We start from the raw sequence: 16,398 nt of genomic DNA, 5'->3' as shown, positions 1-16,398 counted from the left end.
GGAAAGGCAGCATTGCACAAAACAATAGGCGCACCTGTACATTTGTAAAAGATACTGCGGAAGTAACTGAGTAACAACTCAGTTACTCACAGTTGATGCACTTATGACGGCATGTGTGTGCGCAAACAGGGAAATACAAAACGGGGCACGAAACCAAAGGTCGCCGAAGGACTCACCTTAATGCACTTTCTGTAGATTAGCAGTGCCTGGCTTGAAACAACTTACGTAGCGAGCGAAAAGTGCAGCCAAAGTAAACACGAGGAAGCGCAATAAGCAACACTAAGCACAATACGGTATCATACACATTTACAGCGCTCACAGACAATTATACGTGTCCAACAACAGCGACATCTTTAGACGGCCAAGGTCATTAAAATAGTATCACAAACTCAATCGTTCTTCAATCTGACTGCAGATGGCGCAAAAGTAGTTTGCGACAGCTACGACACCGCATACTATAGCGCGAAACGTGATCCAAACTAGAATGTACTAGAATATAGTAGTGTACTTTAATCTAAACACATGCATAGCGCTCGGAAGCAGCTTTGGCGGATAAATTCGTGCATGGAGGAAAGAAAATCTAGCACTCGTGGTATAGAAGCGCTGCGTGCTTGAGTGGTGTAGCAGGGTGTAGAATGACGGTAGTGGTGCGTTTTGACTGGCGCCTAATTCGAAATGCTCACGTTTCGCTTTTCGGACGGACGGAAAAAACGTTAATGGGAAAAGGACCTGCGAGGTTGCCAGCCCGGGCTCAGGGCACCCGGGCATTATGTGCGGTGAGGCATAGCCTTTCCACCGCTGCCCGGGCCCGCTGGATAGCCCAAAGTTGGTCGTGTAGTTCCGAGCTAGTCAGAGCGCTTAGCCATCGCTCCTCGAGAAGGTCCGGTTCTATGTTGTCCTCTACATATATTGATCTGATCTCTGCGTATTTCCATAAGATGTGTGCCATGCCTACATGTTCGTGCTTGCAGAGCTTGCAGCTCGCGTCTGGGTATTGTATTGAATTTACTGCTTAAGTGTACTGGGTTTCGGAACGTTCTGGTTTGCAACCTTCTCCAATCTGTTTCTTGAGACCTGTCGAGTTGTTTGTGGGGTTGTGGGTATGCTTCTTTTTGTTTCGTGTAGTGTGTCAGTATGTCGTGGTACGTGACCAGTCTGTCTCCGTCATCTTTTATCGCTTCTTTGTCGTCCTCGCCTCCGCCGCAATCCTTCCCCCTTCCCCGGGGGTTGCGGGGTGTTGGGCCTTCACTATGTTGTGCCGCGGTGGGTTAGTTTTCGCGCGGCTCGGTGGGTCTTCTCGTTGAGGTTAGGAGGGGCATTCGTGGTTACTTCTCCCATATGTGCTGGGATCCCTTCGAGGTATTTGGGTGTTATTTCGAAAGCACTACTGGCGTAGCTGTTACGGGTATGGAAGGGACTAGTCATTTGGTGATTTGTTAGAGCACACGAACATATGATAGCACAATGTTCCCATTTCCCGAAGCGAGGGCATAGAGATTAAACCTTCGTGCAGAATTTGGCGTAGCCTGTAAACTCCTAATCTTTCCGTGTAATTATGCATGACGTCTTGTCGTTGTCTGTGTGCGGTACAAGCGTGCCCATCATGCTAACCTGCTGCTACATTTATGCATAAGCATGTCAGCTCGCAAGGTTCCACACAACACAGCCATGCAAAACTGCCTATATATGATAAGCTACCCGCCGTGGTTGCTTAGTGGCCTGGATGCGCTGCCACCTCACGTACACGATTTCTATGCACAACTGGCTCAGAGCGGAGCGAGACAAGCTCAACGTTCTCATCCACAAAGTAGTCAAGAGGGCTCTTGAGCTACCCATCAGGACCCATACCGAGGATCTCTTGAAGCTGGGGGTACATAACACCGCCGAGGAGATTGCCGAAGCCCAAGAACGCGCGCAACTCAGTCGCCTGACCACCACAGCGGCAGGTAAACGCATCCTCGAAGAGCTTGGTCACCACCCTGCGGAATTCCCGATGGTCAGTACCCCGATACCTAGGTGCATTCGAGACCAGTTCGTAGTGGCCCCTGTGCCCCGAAACGTCCATCCCGTCCACAACGAGGGCAGACGAAAGGCCAGAGCAGCAGCCATCCTCAAACAGATCAAGAAACACGACATTAGAGCAAGCTTCGTCGACGCCGCGGAGTACAATGACGGGAATACCTTTGCCGTCGTTGTGGTCGACTCGAGCGCAAAAATTTCCAATAGCGCCTCGATTCGCACTTCAGACCCCGGAGTCGCCGAGCAAGTCGCTATCGCCCTCGCCCTGCTTGACGGTCGTGGGTCCGAAATCTATAGTGATTCGAAAACGGCAGTTAGGGCTTTTCAGAAGGGTTTCATCGCCAAGGAAGCTGTTCGTCTTCTTAGCGGCTCGAGTCCACATGCTCTCACAAACCATTCAATTCACTGGTTTCCCGCTCACGTAGGATCGGTCGAGGGTGTTCCCCGAACCTCAATGAGTCTGCTCACGAGGCTGCGCGTGACCTCACCGATCGCGCTTCCTCTATAAGGAACACTGACTCCTCTCTACGGTCACAGGGACACTCCCGCTACTCACAACGAGATTATTAAATATTTCTACATGTCCAGAAGGATTCCCCCCTCCCCTCACCCCAAGCTGAACAGGGCGCAAGCCGTTTCGCTTAGGCTTCTACAGACCAGCACATATCCGTGTCTGTCCGCTCTCCACGAGGCTTACCCCGACGTGTATCGCGACGATGCCTGCCCGTCCTGCGGCCAGACTTCCACTCTACCTCACATGCTCTGGCAGTGCGGGTCGACATACCCCAAGTTCATCAAGGAGGAGTGGGACTCGCTTCTGCGTAGCCCCGCTCTAGAAAAGCAAATCCTGGCCGTCCGGCGTGCCCGCGATCGGGCCGGTGGGCTAGACCTGCCGGTCCCGACATGGGAGCTAGCCGGGTGCGCGACGAGTTCGCGTCCTCGCCGGACCACTCACCGGACCTCGCCGGACTCACTCACTCACTCACTCACTCACTCACTCACTCACTCACTCACTCACTCACTCACTCACTCACTCACTCACTCACTCACTCACTCACTCACTCACTCACTCACTCACTCACTCACTCACTCACTCACTCACTCACTCACTCACTCACTCACTCACGAGGTCACGGGATCGAATCTCGGCTGCGGTGGCCGCATTCCGATGGGGCAAAATGCAACAAAGCCCGTGCACCGTGCATTGGGTACACATTAAAAAACCCCAGGTGATCAAAATAATCCGGAAGGTCTACAGCGTGCCTCATAATCAGGTTGTGGTTTTCGCACGTAAAGCCCCAGAATAATTTTTTTTGTCGGTAAGCTCAAAATAAATATCTTACATCAGCAGATATTGAAATCAGCCTGCCAGCACAACTTCGTTACCCCGAAACTACCAAAAAAAAGGAAAGAAAGAAAATCGGTCATTTCAATCAGCCTTGCGTACAAGCCCGTGGTATAAGCACGAGGATGTATTAGCTGCAGTGTTGGAAGAGCTAAAATACAAGCAGTCATTTGCTGTGTTAGAGAAAATATATGGGGCTAACTAAATGCCAATGGTAACGCGCCAAAAATAAAAGGGAAGTGAAGTGCGTCATGAACAGTGAATGCATGTGGCAATATATTGCTATACCTGGAAGAATGAGTTGTTAGTCAGCCCTGTTATTCGCTACTCTCTGTTTTATGACATTGGCACTTGTAATTTTTTTCTTGCAAATAATTATCTCGTGCCCACGCCAATCCACCTTTTTTCATTTCCCTGTGCTGCCCTCTGCCGCACAGACTTTTGGGTTAGTTGGTTTCATACATGTTACTTTGGCTATATGGCCACAATAATTCATCCGCACGCTGTTGGAAATGTCTTGGAAGGACTGATTATTTGTATGCGCGTGCCAGTGTTGAGTGTGCATCGGTTTCGCGTTTCTTGGATCGCGATGAATTATTGTGGCTTCTACAGGGCACAATGTCGTTTCTGGAAGCTATGTAGCACTCACTGACTATACTGGGTGAAAAGCCCTGAGCGCGCTCAATCGTGCTAACAGAGCGGTCGATAAAGGCATGGTCACAAGCTGCCGCGACTTCTGTCTGAATGCCGACGCGGCAGCCGTGGAATTTGTTGCAGCTAATTTCTGCACGTGCATCTTACTTCTTCATTACTTGTGCATCTTAATTTTCTATACATTTCGCATGTTCGCTTCAAGAAACATTATAGCGCAGCTTTCCGCGTCTGCGTGATTACCAGTTTACAAGAGCGCGCTGCATAAATTGTTTACATCGACATGCACGGCCGCCACTCGTCGTCGGTTTCAAATGTGGTAGAAACAGCGAATCGCTGATATATAATAAGGTCAAAACGTTGTAAAGCGTACATATTTGCGCACATAAGTATATATATATATAAGACGAGTCGATATGAGAGGCCGGGTCCCTTCAACCTGAACCTGGCACGCCAACCAGAATGGGTAACAGCGTAAGCAGGGATATCCTGCCCTGGCCAAACAATGGTCAAGGGGTTGACTCACTTATTGCTCCAGGAACAACCTATGGAGAATCTGGGCAGTACGTGACCACAGCATTCTAGCCACAGAAGTCCAACTGGTGGCCATATATACTTCCCGAGAACGTGCAATTAAAATAACGAACTGGGACGCTTTCCGGCGCAACAGAACCAAACTTCAACAACACGACGCGCCATCTCTACACGAGTGGACACAAGAGCTACAAGCAGATTTTAAAGCGGCCACTAAGCAACTTACTGCAACAACGGAGACACCGGATGTGGACAGACATCTGCTCCATCTCTGGAAAGCTCGAAGAGGCCTAACCAAACGATGGAAGAGGTAGCGGCACAACCGTAGGCTGAAACAAAGAATCGCCCGGATCACAGCAGTAGCTGAAGAATACGCCACCAGCCTCACTAATAACAATTGGCACAACCTCTGCGACCGCCTTAATGGCACACAAAGTACTTCCAAAACGTGGTCCCTCCTCAGAGCAATACTCAAAACGCACACAACCAACACCATCCGCACTATCATCCACAAAGAACAAATGGATGATGACGCTCTCCTCCAAACACTGTAACAGAGATACATTGATACAGGTCACCGACCGGAGTACAAAGACTATCCACACGAGGAAGAAACCCAATTCGACGGCGATATTGCAGAGGCAGAAGTAAGGGCAGCCCTACACGGCATAAGACGTAACACGGCGCCCGGAGCAGACAGCATTCACTATGCACTACTACGCAACCTCGACGATCAGGCCGTACGGCAACTCACTGCACACTACAACGACAATTGGAAAAACGGAACGCTTCCACAGGAATGGTGACACACCGATATTACCTTATTCCGAAACCCGGGAAACCATTGTCGCTTCAAAATCTCAAACCCATTGCCCTGACTTCGTGTATCGGCAAACTCTTCGAGCACGTAGTTCTAACGTGTCTCCAGCCTCACGTCGAAGCGAACCAATTCTTCCCCATTACCTTATTCGGCTATCGACCAGGTCTGTCTGCGCAGGACATACTCCTAAAACTTAAGGAGGATGTTGTGGATGGTCCGAGTGAAGCTCAAACAAGAGCCATTCTGGCGTTGGACCTCAAGGGGGCCTTCGACAATGTCTCACACGACCTCATTCTAAACAATCTTGCATCCTCCCGATGCGGAAAACGCATCTATGATTATGTCCGAGCCTTTCTTTCTGACCGCACAGCCACCATCGGCCTAGGTGATATTCGGTCAGATATCATAAAACTTTCGGGCGGAGGGACTCCCCAGAGTTTGGTTCTCTCCCCCACCCTGTTCAACGTGGCGATGGCAAAGCTACCACCGCTCCTCGACAAATTTCCGATCGTGCAGCACGCCCTGTACGCCGATGATGTAACAATCTGGGTGACCACAAGGTCGGACGGCGCAATTCAAGACGCACTACAGGAAGCAGTAAATATAGTACAACAGTATGCAGCAGCAGGAGGACTCACCTGCGCAGCTGAGAAGTCGGAGCTTCTGCTGGTATTCAAAAAACGCAATAAGGCCGATATTCCACCAGTCATCACATTGCATCTCAATGGCAACGTTATTCCAAGGGTAGACAGACTACGTGTACTAGGCCTTCACATACAACATAACGGGAAGGCCACACATACCCTACACATACTCCGCGAACAAATCACCCAAGTAACGCACGTGATAGAGCGAATTACAAACCGCCGACAAGGACTCCAAGAAAAAGATGTACTCCGGATCGTGCAAGCCCTCAAAATTAGCAGATTAACCTACCACCTCCCCTATCATAACCTGACGACTCAGACCCACGATGCACCAGGTGGACACGTACCCTCCTCCGTGCAGTACTGAAGGCAGCGTTGGGACTACCTCAACATGCGTCCATGCAGCTCCGACTACGACTTGGAGTGCACAACACCATCCACGAACTTGTCGAGTGTCATCTTAACAGCCAATTGCAACGTCTCCAACGAACAATGCAAGGGTGCATCATTCTATCCCGGCTAGGATACCAAACAACAAGAAAACCACAACAGGAAGACCGCACACTTCTTGCGTTTAGCATTCGCAACAATATTCACGTGGCCCCGATTCCCCGGAACATGCACCCTGACCGTCATAAAGGCCGAAGAAAGGCAAGAGCACAAGCCCTGGCTCGACTTATTGGCGATGACACATCGAACACACCGGTCCTATATACACCGACGTTGGGCCGCTGCACACAGAGGCGTGCCCTATGTCTAGTAATAGATAGTACAGACATTCTGAGGGCTTCGGCCACGCTCAACACTGCGGACAGTGGCACGGCGGAAGAGGCTGCTATCGCCCTAGCCATCGAACACGCTTCAACCATACCGGCACCGGATGGACCCATCACAGTGGTCACTGATTCACAGACACCTGCAGGACTTTGGCACAAGGGAGGGTGACCCCCTACACACACCGCATCCTTACATAATTAGACCCCACAGCGTTACAAAGGGTGCGTATCGTCTGGACACCATGGACATACCTCTCTCCATGGTAATGAACACGCTATATATAGTGCGGTAGCCCGAGAGCTCGCTAACCGGGCGCCATTGGAAGAGCTGTGCAACCCAGACGCCGCACCGATAGAACCACTGAACTACACTGAAGCTCTACAACATTACAAAGGTAGCAGGAGACACTCCCCCCACCACTACATAATTCCTTTAACCGAGAAGACGCCCTCGCGTGGCGACAGCTTCAAACTAATAATTTCCCTACCTCTTTTATCATCTCCTCTTCCATCCCACACAATATCCCTCACACTGTCCCTACTGTGGAGCAAAGCCCACAGTATATCATTGCACATAGGAGTGCCCACACCCTCCGGGTTACTCCCCTATTCCTTCACCTTCGCCTTCCTCCTGGGAGACTGCGCTGACCAGCTTAAACACGCAAGAGCAGCGATGGCTGATCCGGCGGGCACGCAGAGTGGAGGGCTCCACCCTACGAGGAAGTCACCCCATCTCATTACAAATAAATGCCCTCTCTCTCTCTCTTCGGCTAGGCTAAATTTGAGACCTTGAGATACCGCAACAATCACCGCTAGAATACTGATGCTCGCTAAAGCGCCTTAATTTCTTCCCTTTGCTGCTTTTCACGAATTGATAAACAGCAGTAGTGAGCGAAACAGCGAAAACCTGTGAAGCAAAACTTGCTATCGTGGCAGCTCATGAACGAGTATATTCACTTAAAATGCTTTGAAGACGATATCCCTTTGCAATTTCCTATTGAATGAACATATCGGCTTGCATGTGGGATGAGTCATCTATAGTCCAAAACTGTTTCAAAATCGAACGCATTTTCGTAACCTATGAAAGCCATTGACAAAGATAGGTCCTCCTACACAAACGTTGGCCAGCCTTTCTGAAGCACCTTATCCTTGTTTATAAACTTTTACCACATATAGAGAAGATGGTGATACTGAGCGACACAATGCTGAATATATATGCCTAAATCCAGCCTGTTCTATATGGGTTGATTGAACTCAAGCGTTGCCTTAATTCTATTGAGCAATGCTTTGAGATTCCTGTGGAAAGACTGTTGAGTCATTTGCCCTTGAAGTGGTTTACGTGAATTATGCTCGTCGCTATGGTGCAGAGAATGCCGATTTTAAGAATGAAGCGGAATCGCAGAAGAATTGAGAAGATGAAGAAGAAAAGATTTATTTGGTGGAGAGAACAGGCGTCGCCGAGTTCAATGACAGTCCGAGAACCTCGAGCACCACGCCAGACCTTGCTGTCGCTAGCAATGCTGAATTCGCCTTTCAGGCGAAAACTGCGCATTTTAGAGCGCAGCTGTAGTCGAGATACATGTGCGGAAACCTGACCGGCGCGCCGCACCGGTCTCCCCTAGAGTTACTGTATATGCTACTGGTAGCATATACAGTAACTCTAGTCTCCCCTTGCGAACTGCCGCCGAGCTGCCGGAGGGGACACACGGGAGCACGGAGGAAGGAAAATACTAGGGGGGAGCGTCACGTGACAATTTTGAAACCTAGCCATAAAAAAATTTAGAGGAATGGGATGATGGCAAATAGGCCCTCACGTCGCTTTGGTTGCGTCTGCTGCGGGGGTTTTGGAATATGCGCACATAGTCGGCGAGGAAAGCACACGCCGAGGTTGAATGGAGGAATTCAAGTGAGTGAAGCAGTCAAGTCTGTGTTATGTCAGTCAGGTAAAGCACCGAACCACCACGCGGCTCACAGCTTATAAGCAAGCAGCAGACAGGCGAGCGAACGAAGGCGTCGGCATTATGATCAACCCGCGACGACCACCTCAAGGAGGACTGGTCGCATTTCGGGGCGGTTTCAGGGAAACGAGGAAACTTTCACCCTGCAAACGTACGAAGGCAACCAAGCCGCCCTTCCGATGGCGATTCGTCGCGTTTGGGGCCATCTTCCATGGGTAAAAATATGATTTATTTCGCCCCTGAAAACATGTGCAGGCGCTCAAACGAGCGTCCAGGGTGCGCAGCGACTGCTTTCCCGTGTGACAAAAATTCGTCCCATCTTGTGCCCAACGATCGACTGGCGAGCAGGGCGCCACGACCATACTTGAGGCTGTGCCGGCCCACTGTTATGGAAGACGGTCCCAGTCGACGCTGTCGTTCTGCTCAATGCCCTGTGCCTCTCAACATTCCGGTGAGAACTCAATAGCCGCGTCTCAACAGCAGGCCGACACACTTTTAAGGATGGCTTTGAAGACCGCTCTCCGCCTGCCGATGAGCACATCGACTGAAAAATTATTGGCGCTAGGGTTGCACAACACCCTCAGCGAACTGGCAGAAGCCCATTACGTCTCGCAACAACAGAGACTTGCGCGGACTCGCACGGGCCGGCAGGTCCTACAAACCTTGGGGTTCCCAGAAATAACAACACGAACCCAAGAAACCTGTTCCATACCTCGTCACGTCCAGGACAGGTTTCACGTTGCCCCGATACCGCGCAACATGGACCCTAACCTACACTCCGGCAGGAGGAGAGCAAGGGCCCAGTACATGGAGAAAGCGTTCAGATTCAATACCACGTCCCGTTTTACGGACGCTGCCATGTATGGCGCGAACAAGAAGGGCGCAGTTGCAGTGGCATGCGACTACCGAGGCCACGTAACCTCCGCTGCATCGACCCGCCCCTGCACGATTACGGAAGCCGAGGAGCTGGACATCGCGTTAGCCATCCGCGAGGGCCTACACGCAAACCAACCACGGACGATCCTCATGGATTCCCAGCAGGCCTGCCGCAACTTCCTACAGGGAAGAATTGGAATACCTGCTGCACAAGTACTAGCCGGAATACTCAAGGAGGACCCTGAGGACTTCACCATCCAAACCATCATCTGGATACCGGGCCACACAGGCATCACGGGCAACCTGCATGCCGACAGAGCAGCTCATAGGATTCGTACATAACCGAGCACTCAACACGCCGGCTGCGGAAGACCTGGACCCTGTCGACCTCGAGTATTCAGCAATCGTGAACTACCACAGAGGGCGTCGTTTGCTATATCCACCACCTCATCGAAATCTAAACACAGAAGATGCCGCTGTCTGGCGTAGGCTCCAGACAGGCACTTACACGAACTTACACATATTACATAGGATACACCCCACAGCCTACAGGGACGAATGCCCATGGTGTGGGGCCACACCAACCCTATACCACATTACGTGGTAGTGCGCACTACACAACATAGAACACCCAGACACGAACACCACGCGGGAGCAATGGGAGGCACTGCTGTCCAGCTCGGCCCTCGACGACCAGCTCAAGCTGATAAAGAGAGCTGAGAAGATGGCAAGAGCCAGCGGAGCCGTGGACTAAGGGCCCCGACCATTAGCTGTTTTTTTTATTATTATTTTAATAAAGTTTATCTATCTATCTATCTATCTATCTATCTATCTATCTATCTATCTATCTATCTATCTATCTATCTATCTATCTATCTATCTATCTATCTATCTATCTATCTATCTATCTATCTATCTATCTATCTATCTATCTATCTATCTATCTATCTATCTATCTATCTATCTATCTATCTATCTATCTATCTATCTATCTATCTATCTATCTATCTATCTATCTATCTATCTATCTATCTATCTATCTATCTATCTATCTATCTATCTATCTATCTATCTATCTATCTATCTATCTATCTATCTATCTATCTATCTATCTATCTATCTATCTATCTATCTATCTATCTATCTATCTATCTATCTATCTATCTATCTATCTATCTATCTATCTATCTATCTATCTATAGCGTAAGCACGTCGCACCACACAATCTTCCAAAGTAGTGCACGTAAATCTCAAGGAAAGGCGACGACTTTGGTGTTTGTAGTGCAGGGTAATCTTATTTATTTCTTTCACGACGAAAGACGCACAGCTGAATCTTTTACTAAGCAAAAACGCGACAAATAACTATCCCGCGAAAGATCTTGCCTCATCCTTATAGGTGCTAGAAAGCGGAACAAAAATCAGCAAGAAGATACGCACCGGGGTTTCAGGTACACAACAGCTGATTTGACGAAACAATAGACCACGCTCGGGCCTGCATACTATGGACGGGTTTCGAGGTGAGAGCGCCGACTAATTGCGGTGGTAAGCGCAAGTGATGCTTCTTGATCTCACCCGTCTCTGTGCTTTTCTGGACTTCTCACTGCACTTGTGGGGTGTATACCGCCCCCTACATCGCGGTAATGGATGTACGTACGACCCGCCGTGGTTGCTCAGTGGCTATGGTGTTAGGCTGCTGAGCACGAGGTCGCGGGATCGAATCCCGGCCACGGCGGCCGCATTTCGGTGGGGGCGAAATGCGAAAACACCCGTGTACTTAGATTTAGGTGCACGTTAAAGAACCCCAGGTGGTCAAAATTTCCGGAGTCCCCCACTACGGCGTGCCTCATAATCAGAAAGTGGTTTTGGCACGTAAAACCCCATATATTATTATTATTATTATTATTGGATGTACGTACATCACCCCGAAGACCCTCAGGGTGCCCGTTCACCCGCGGACATCGGTTCTAGGAAGCGAGGAAATACATCGAGTGATAGCGAGGACACGGAGCTGTACTCCGCATCAGGTGACGAGTCCTCGGAAGACAGCTTTCGACTTGTTCAGTACCGCAAGGCCAAACGAAGAACTCTCAACGGATCTTCGGCATCCAGCTCGAACACCGTGAAAACTGCACCTCAACGATGGCCTCACTCCATCCTGTTTGTGCCACAGAATGCTACTGACAACCTGTGCGTTCTCAACAGACAAGCACTCTCCGTATATCTCGAGAACATCATGCCGAACGAGATCAAGGGTGTCAAGATAAACGCTAGGCGAAACATCTTGGCAATCGATGTGATGAATCCGAGCGCGCTAAACATACTACAGCATGTAACGCAGTATCAAGATCCGCTCCATCGTGCCAGCGAATGGTGCCACAATAAAAGGAGTCATCTATTACATTGACAATGAAATACCTAAGGCATACCTCCCAGTTTTTATAAAACCAGCAAGTGAACACAACGTCATTGTGCACGTTGGTCGCCTCGGTAACACACGTTGTGTGAGCATAACATTCAAAGGTGACTGCCTTCCCTCCTACGTGCAGGTTGGCCAATTTCGCCACCAGGTTCGACCATTTATTCCAAGACCAATGCAATGCTTCAATTGTCAGAAGGTTGGCCATGTGAAGGGTGCTTGCAGAAATTGCGCCATATGCCTTCGATGCGCCGAACCCCACTCAGAAGACAACTGCAGCATAACCACGTTGAAATGTCCTAACTGTCAGGGTGATCGCTGCGCCTCTTCCAAAGACTGTCCCCAGACCAAGAAAGAGATCACCATTCTTAAACAAATGGTGAGAGACAACTCTACCCACAAAGAGGCCGCGATGAAAGTGCGGCGAAGACGACGTCACCGTCGTAGGACTTCACGACGGAGAACATCAACTTTTCAAGAAAAGTCAACTCGTCAAGCAGCACCATCAGCGGAAGTTTCCAGCCCCCCAAACGCCGATGTTGGAAGGGAGAAAACTGCCAGATCTCTCTTTACAAAAGAATGGCCGCCACTTCCGCGTACACGACCGGCAGAAGAGCCGCAGAAGAAGCCGCCCTCAGTACAGCAAGGTGCTGTATCCGAGGAGTCGCGGAAAACTGATGAGCAAGTGATAGCTCTTATTAGGCCTTTAATGAATGCCATTCGCGTGTTGCTAAACAACATGCACACACCGTCTGCCAGAAGTTAGATTCAAGTACTGGAGACGCTCTGAGTCCGGTGCTGGCAACCCTTGAACAGATCATGACTCCCCATCCACTGTCTTTCAGGGATGAGGTACGACAAGCAGGTATTTTCCAGTGGAATGCCCGCGGACTGGGAGCGCGCATTTCAGATTTCCGTCGCTTCGTGTATGCCAATATGTTTCCCATTATCGTCATTTGCGAGCCGAACTTATCGAACCCGATCAGGCTTTCTGGATATGAATCGTTTATGCCGTCAACTGTTGGTGAAAACAGTAAGGTTTTGGTGTTTATTCGCCGTGACCTCACTTACATTCCTCAGCCTGTGCCAGCTAACAACGATAATCAATATGTATGCCTAACAGTAAGAAAACATAATTTTACGTTTACTTTTGTGGGCACCTACCTATCTCCGTCAAGTCGATTTGGTCACAAAAGACTACGAGACATCCTATCCTCAACTCCCGGTCCCTGGGTCATTATTGGGGATTTCAACGCCCATCATGCACTAGTTCTGGGGAAGTTCGAAGGTCAAAGCGAGAGGCAGAGCTCTGGTATCTTTCACCTCCAGTAATGAACTTTGGCTGCTGAATGATGGAAGCCGTACGTTTCTACGTGGCTGCACATACAGCAGCTGTCTTGACTTGGCTTTTGTCTCACGAAGCCTTGTCAGACGTGCTGGGTGGTTTGCAGACATAGAGACGCACGGGAGCGACCATATCCCCACGTACGTCAAGATCAGAGGATTGTCCCCTTCCAAATACGAGGTACAATCCAAAGAGTGGACTGGTCTAAATTTCAGTCTGTCATGGAAGAACACTGCGACGCCAATCCATCTTTCGACTTGGAAGAGGCAATCAAGAGCGCGGAGCAAGACACTATGCGCACTCTCACATGCTCTTCGAAACTGACGGAATTTGATGTGGAACTAGGACAACTTCGAGCAATCCGACGACGTGCTGAACGAAGATACCGACGTACGAAGACAATGAACGATTTACGGACCGCCAGGCGCAAGCAAAAGAAGATCCAGCGCCGGTTAGAGAAGCTCGAATCGCAACCTTGGACTGCCTTCTGTGAGTCCCTAGATTCCCGCAAGCCTTTATTGCAACTATGGAGAACGGTGCGCGGTCTCCGGACACTCCTCGTACAGCGGTTCCCATTCGAGGCTCTTGCCCTCTCTCAAAAGAGACCGGAGATTGACGTGGCAGAGGATTTCTGCGCCAGATTATCCGACCAACTCACAGCTCCCAACATTCCAACGCCTTCGAGTAGTTGTTCGCCACCACGTGATCACCGCGTGGATCTACCATTCTCTATCCACGAACTTAAGGCAGAGCTTTGTGTGGCCGTGCATCAGCGCCAGGACCTGATGGAATTTCCTACCAAGCTCTGTGTCATCTGGATGAGCGAGCGAGAGGTGCTCTCCTTGAGTAGTACAATGAATCTTGGAGAGATGGTGCGCTACCAACAAGCTGGAAGACAAGTCGTCCTGTTCCACTGCTGAAGCCTGGCAAGTCGCCGTTGGAACTCGCGTCATATCTCCCGATCGCTTTGGCAAGATGTGTGGCCAAAGTAATAAAGAGGATGGTCCTACGATGCCTGGAGTGGTACTTGGAGTACCACAACACCTACCCAGATGCGATGGCGGGCTTTCGACGTGGTCGATAATCGATCGATAACGTCGTCGACCTGGTCACCTACATTCAGCATGTGAAATGCCGTAAGCGTCTCTGCGCTTCTTTGTTCATCGACGTCAAAGGGGCACATGACAACGTTACGCATGAAGCCATCCTCTCTGCTCTCGCAGACGTAGGAGCGGGTGGTCGGATGTTTCAATGGATACGGAGCTATTTCTCCATGCGATCCTTTTTTGTAATCACCGAGGAAGGCCATACTTCTCTACATTATAACTGCCGCGGCGTTCCCCAGGACAGTGTACTTAGCCCTGTGTTATTTATTCTAACTCTAATTGCTCTCCTTGAGCCCGTGCCAATCACGGTCACGTTATCAATGTACGCAGATGACATCTGAGTATGGACGTCTGCAGTAACAGGCCTACAGTTGCGAGCGAGAATTCAGCGAGCCGCCACCCAAACTGCTATCTACCTCCGTAATCGAGGCCTGGAAATTTCCTCCGAGAAATGTGCACTAGTGCCATTTACGCGCAAACCCATGACAAACTACAGTGTAATATGATAAATGGCCAAATAATACCACATGTTCAATCGCACAAGTTTCTAGGCGTCATAATCAACAGGGACTTATCATGGAGCCCTCACGTATCATATGTGAAAAAATGATTGACAGGCATCTGCCACCTGTTCAAGCTTTTCACTGGCAAGACTTGGGGAATATCAACAAGTGCCATGTTACAACTGTACAGGGTGCTTTTTTTAGGCTTTCTGCGATACAGCTTGCCAGCAATAACCAACACAGGTAAAACGAATCTACGTACAATACAAAGTGTTCAGGCTCAAGCGCTCCGGATCTGTCTAGGCCTGCCTCGGAGTGCATCAACAGTGGCTACGATAGCAATGGCTAGAGACCACTTTGTGAAGACCCACATTGAAATTGAAGTGCTCAGGACCCATATAAGGCATCTAACCAGGATTCCTCGTCAACACTTAGCCTCTCTACCAGCGGACAGACCTCGCACATCTTTCAACCAAACAATATGATGAATCGTTGCCAACTTGTTTCCCTCCGGCTGCGAGACCTTCGGTTCGTCCATGGTGCCTCGCTCAGCCAAAAATCAACCTCACAATACCTGGCATCGCGAAAAGAAGCTGATCTATCATCACCAGCCCTTAAACAACTCACGCTACTAGGTACGAGAACTACCGTGGCTCTACACATATCTACACTGATGGATCTGTCTTGCCAAACAGCTCCGCGGCGGCAATCGTGATACCAGCGACAGTCACAACAATCAAATTTAAGACGACTCACGCGACAACGTCGACGGTAGCAGAGCTCGCAGCGCTCTTTACTGCCCTTATTACACTGGTAATGAACAGCCACACAAGTGGACAATATTCTGCGATTCTAAGGCGGCATTGCAGTCTCTACTGTCACCTTTACGACGCGGACCGCACGAACAGCTAATATTTCACATTATAGAAACGTTACACCATGTAAGTGATGCAGGCCGTAAAATAACTTTCCAATGGCTTTCAAGCCACTGCGGGATTATCGGCAATGAACGGGCCGATAAAGCTGCCCGTTCAGCCAATACTGAGGAGCACCACGTACAAATTCCACTTTCTAGAACTGACGCAGCACGGAAGCTTCGCCTGCTTGCTCGGCAGTACACCATGTCACAATGGAATGACCCCCTTTTAAGAAATACGCGACTGTACTCACTTGATCCAACATTAAGTCATCGAGCGCCATCACGGCTTCGCCGTGGAGCCGCCACGCTTTTGCATCGACTGCGGTTGGGCGTTGCGTTTACCAAAGCCTATGCGTTCCGCATAGGGATGACCGACACCCCAACCTGTGACCACTGCGGCCATGATGAATCAAGTGACCATATTTTGTGCGCCTGCCCGCAGTACAGTCCACAGAGGCAATGCCTTCGCCACGAACTTGACTA

The 16,398-nt window shown here is 49.8% G+C and overlaps 1 protein-coding gene across 4 annotated transcripts in view; it reads right to left on the bottom strand.

The window, feature by feature from the left end:
• Nucleotides 1-16,398, bottom strand: part of Ctr1A (Copper transporter 1A) — a 58,744-nt gene that overhangs the window by 30,560 nt on the left and 11,786 nt on the right. For 2 of the 4 annotated variants that reach the window (XM_070529235.1, XM_065436771.1), the window contains exon 1: nt 177-369. The exons of 1 other annotated variant lie outside the window; for it this stretch is intronic. The gene's annotated coding sequence lies outside the window, so the exon portion shown is untranslated. Of the gene's footprint in view, nt 1-176; nt 370-16,398 lie in introns of those variants that run through there. One more of the 4 variants, XM_065436767.1, reaches the window with a different exon arrangement.

Source organism: Dermacentor albipictus, chromosome 1 (genome assembly GCF_038994185.2).
Source record: "Dermacentor albipictus isolate Rhodes 1998 colony chromosome 1, USDA_Dalb.pri_finalv2, whole genome shotgun sequence".
Lineage (NCBI taxonomy): Eukaryota > Metazoa > Arthropoda > Arachnida > Ixodida > Ixodidae > Dermacentor > Dermacentor albipictus.
This window is presented reverse-complemented; position numbering and strand designations above follow the sequence as displayed.